The sequence below is a fragment of the Lolium perenne genome, chromosome 7 (genome assembly GCF_019359855.2).
Source record: "Lolium perenne isolate Kyuss_39 chromosome 7, Kyuss_2.0, whole genome shotgun sequence".
Classification (NCBI taxonomy): domain Eukaryota; kingdom Viridiplantae; phylum Streptophyta; class Magnoliopsida; order Poales; family Poaceae; genus Lolium; species Lolium perenne.
The window spans coordinates 206,867,318-206,872,140 of NC_067250.2; the positions used below are offsets into that span (position 1 = coordinate 206,867,318).

The 4,823-nt window shown below is 42.0% G+C and overlaps 1 long non-coding RNA gene across 1 annotated transcript; it reads right to left on the reverse strand.

The window, feature by feature from the left end:
* Nucleotides 1-3,155: 3,155 nt before the first annotated feature.
* LOC127312368 (uncharacterized) lies at nucleotides 3,156-3,882 on the reverse strand. Its single transcript, XR_007858292.2, has 2 exons — nucleotides 3,484-3,882; nucleotides 3,156-3,409 (listed from the first exon to the last, which is right to left on the reverse strand). It is a non-coding gene; the product is annotated as an uncharacterized lncRNA (long non-coding RNA).
* Between the last annotated feature and the right edge of the window lie 941 nt (nucleotides 3,883-4,823).

Genomic DNA, 4,823 nt, shown 5'->3' on the forward strand with positions numbered 1-4,823 from the left:
AAGCGTTTTTTATCCGGCGCGCCCCAAATAGCTTTGGGGGACGAGACTGGAGATGCTCTTGGTGTGCTGTGACTAGCTTGACTCGTCTGGGCATTTTACTGTGCTCTTGGATTCAGTTCCATCCTGCGTAGCTGAAATTTATGTTATGGAGAATTGCAGTTTCGCACTAGATGCTGTTGCTGACGTGCATTATTGAATTGCTAGTTATCCTATTTTAGTTTGGATGGCGTCCATGGTTACTTGGATATATCAGGAGAAGTAGGTTTACTAAGCTGTAGTCTCTACTCCATCTCCGACACTGACAAATGCTACATGTGCTCAAACAGAGCACATTCATAAGCAAGTGACACTAATAATGCTTGTAATCACAATAATGTTGCAGGTACAGGAAAAAAAAGTTGCAGATATACTGTTACAGAAGCAGAAGTGGGAGACATAAAGAGGATGTAATAACTGCATTAATCACATCTTCTCTGAAGTCAAATTGGTTAACCAGTAAGCCCCTATGGCCTCCAGGACTACTGAGTAATAGCAACTGAACCATCCTGCGTAGCTGAAATTTATGTTATGGAGAATTGCAGTTTCGCACTAGATGCTGTTGCTGACATGCATTATTGAATTGATAGTTATCTTATTTTTGTTAGGATGGCGTCCATGGTTACTTGGATATATCAGGAGAAGTAGGTTTACTAAGCTGTAGTCTCTACTCCGTCTCCGACACTGACAAATGCTACATGTGCTCAAACAGAGCACATTCATAAGCAAGTGCACTTAAGAATGGATATGCAAGTACTTAAGAATGTATATGCAAAGAACCACATTGTCATTGCAGGCACATGTAGCAGAATCATTTTGAATAGCAGAATCATTTTGAATGGCAAATCATCAAATGGTAGCAGAGGTCCCTTCATCCTGTAATAATGCTTGTAATCACAATAATGTTGCAAAATTTTAGCATGCAGGACACTAATAATGCTTGTAATCACAATAATGTTGCAGGTATAGAAAAAAAAAGTTGCAGATATACTGTTACAGAAGCAGAAGTGGGAGACATAAAGAGGATGTAATAACTGCATTAATCACATCTTCTCTGAAGTCAAATTGGTTAAGACTAGTCACAATGCATAGTATCATATAGAAATATCATGCGTATGATACTACTAATGTTACTATCTCTACAATGCATAGTATCATATACTAGTATCATAGTCTCCGTATATTAATTATTTTGTAGAATCTCAATGCATATATATGTACAAGATTTACTTTACATTAATTTTTCTAGTAGTATGTGCTATGATACAGTATCTACCTATGATACTAGTACCCTCTCTCTCATCCTTAATTGCACTGCCACATCAGCATTTTGCATGCATGAAATGCATGATACTACCTATGATACTCCCATTGTGGGTAGTCTAACCAGTAAGCCCCTATGGCCTCCAGGACTACTGAGTAATAGCAACTGTATGAGAATATTATTAGTTTCCTTAAAATGACCAAGCTAAGTTACTTGTGGGGAAGCAAGGGAAAAAATGCACACAGGGAGTATAGAGATGGGACACTTACATAATCTGAAGCTTACCACGGATCCTTCTGTTGCACCTGAAGTGCAGATCATCTGGGAGAAAAGTTTCCAGAACATCCTTTTTTTTTGAGAAAATATGTGTACCATTCATTCATACGGCTGGGATACAGGACACGTACGCATACAACAGAAGGGACCAGAACGTGGACCCACAAAAATGCAAAAAGGACCTCCAAACAAAGAAAAATACATTGAAGCCCCTGAAGGTCCTTGCATTAGAACCGCCGTCTGCCGTCCTTCTCCGGCGCCGCCGCCGCGTTCGCCAAAGAAGAGGGTGGAAACCAACAGCCCGAGCTCGGTGCGGCTCCATTGCTGCGCACAGCTTTCTGAACCTCGAAGGTGGGTCGTCAAAGACGACACCTTTGTCGTTGGGGCTCGTCGGTCGGGGCCTTGCCCCAAGCACTGCATCGAGCTCCGGATCCAGAGCTCTCCATCGACGATGTCGAGGAGAAGAACCACATCCGTCGGCCTCGAACCAAGCAAACCAGAGCAGGTCTCGCTGTCCTCCGGTCCTCCGCCAGCAACGCCGGCCTGAACCAGCTCTTGTACAATCTCCGCAGCTTCACAGCAGCGCTGGAGCACGCGCCACCGCGACGGCGAAGCTGGAGAACAAAATTCCGAGACGAGGACACCACAGCCGCCGCGTCGTACTCGACCGAAAGAAGAAGCTCGCAGGTCAGTCGCCGGCCACGGAAGAGATCGCCGCGCCGGCGAAGGAACTGGAGCCAATTTATTGGAGACCACCACCTCTGCCATTGGAGACGAAGCAAAGGTGGGCCAAACCCTAGCTAAGTAGACTAGTACTAGACTACAGCTATACAGATCCGTGCGGCAGATCCGGCAACTCTCCTCCGCCCGACGAGCACGAAGCCCATGGGGGAGAGAAGTCACCGGATCCGCCGCCGGAAAAGATGGTCGCTCTCCTGGTCGCCTTTTCTGCAGGGAGAGAAGGGGAGAGACACACGGAAGTTTTACTATAGCTTGAGTATAGCCTGCACAAGCACACATGATTACATGGTGAAACATGTCAAATTTAACCAGGTAATGCAAGTAAGGAATAGTGCTTGGATGCCATATCTTCAGACCGCTAACATATTTTTTCCAGGAAGTATAACAAGATGGCGGTCTAGTGGCCACTCTGCCACTCATCGCCCTTTCCAATGCATCGAAACACAAAGCTTTTTACCATGGAAGTATAACAACCTCTGTAAACCAAGTCAATAAAGTTTTTACCATGGGATATAAAGACCCCATCAAGTTTTGCAGAAGGTGAATGATCAGCAAGATGAATAGCAAGTGGGTATTGGACTGCCAGGCTGGGATTAGAAGGCTACATATTGAAACCATTGGCTAGTGAAAAGCTAAGGCCTTGTGCAATAAGAAAAGCATTAAGAAAGAAGTATGTTGGGTCATGTCCTACATATATATCATATCAAGTTATCTCTAGCAAACATGAATTAGCCTTCTTAAAGCTCCGTAATCAAAAAGAACTAGTTGAATGCTCGTGCGTTGCTACGGCTTCTTTTTTTCTCACATTATGTCAATACAATAGTTGCAAAAAATCACGTGTATCAAAATCACAAGATATTTAGAAAAACTTATAAGATTCTAACCAGTCTGAAATATATTTAACAACCATATAATTGACATCGTTTGAATATGCAATAAGTACTCCACTAATTAACTATTTTATATTTAAAAAATGTCCTCCTCGATACTCCTTAGAGTATGTCGTACAATGTATGGAATATTTTCGAGTGCTTCATTTTGATGGTACTTGAGCAAGCGTACCAAAAAATTCTTCCTCAGGTCGATAACATTCTGCACAACAATACTTGTCATTAGCATGTATAGTTTTAGTGAAAAAAATAGAAAGTGCAGCGTAAAGTACCCACCGTGCATATTGGATGAACCAACTTTTTACCATTCCATGAGAACATAATATAAAAAATGAAATAACTAGACGCTTTCTGTAGATAAATGACTCGTTATTATCTTAATTACCGAAGAAATTAAAACATATGTGTTTTATTCTAGAGATACTCACATGCTTGAACTTTGCGGAATATCAGTTGGCGACGTGCGTGGCCAGAAAAATATATCGGCATCCCAACCAGGTTGTGCTAATGGAAGTGCGTCGGTTAGGTAGATTGCAATTCTTTGTAAGATCAATTTCATCTTATGCGATCGAACCATTTTACCCTCCGACGATGGCGGCATGGACCAAGGATCAATAACAGACACAGTACATGTATGCTTATCGATGGAGAACAAGTTAAAGTGACCCGCGGATGCATAAGGAAGAAAAACCTTCAAAAAGACAACCATTAATTAGAAACACATGTAATGTGACACCGTTGGATAAGTGAATATATTTACCTTTAAAAAGACAAATTTTATGCATAATACTTTCACTGATAAAGGTGGCCTGATTCTTATGTGAATAGGTCAACCTAATACTCACCCTATTCATTCTTTCAGTTTTATTCGCTCCATTTCATGCACAGCTAGCTAATACCATTCCCTATTAACTAAACGTCTGAAACATGTTAGGTCTATGCAAAAGCCTGTTGATTTCAGGCGTGTTGGCTTGATCAGTAAAACCATAGTTATCTGAAGAATCAAACAATTAGATTAAGCATTGCAATTGTTCAAAACCATGACATATCTGGGTACATAACAACGCCAGCTATTTCCATCATATTATTCTCTTCTGCAATATTAATGTGATCCATTTCTGTTGGCCCTCGTTAAAACTCAAAAGTAGAAGAGAAGAAACTTGACCCTTGAGACCTAATGCTAATGCTAAGAACAGAAAACACCGCCAGCTGCGAAAAAGGCAACGAGCTACAATCAGCAAGATGTTTATCCTAACCAGTAACCTATAAGAATCAGACGAAGGTTATTCCTTGCAGCTTAATTTATGTTTTGAATACATGGTCGTAAAAAAATACCAGAACTGTACCATTCTACCTATGAAGAGAACTGTACCATAATACCAGCTTAATACATAATACATTGCAGCTTTGTTTGATTACCACCGGCAGACGACGACTGGAGCGCGCCGTCGACGCTGAAGAGAAGAACTGGAGCGCGCTGTCGACGCTGAAAATCAGAACTGAGAAGAACTGGAGCGCGCCGTGGACGCTGAAAAGAAGAACTGGAGCGCGCCGTCGGCGCTGGAGAGAAGAACGTGAAGCGGTTTACGACCAGTTGCAGTCCTCCGATGGCAAAT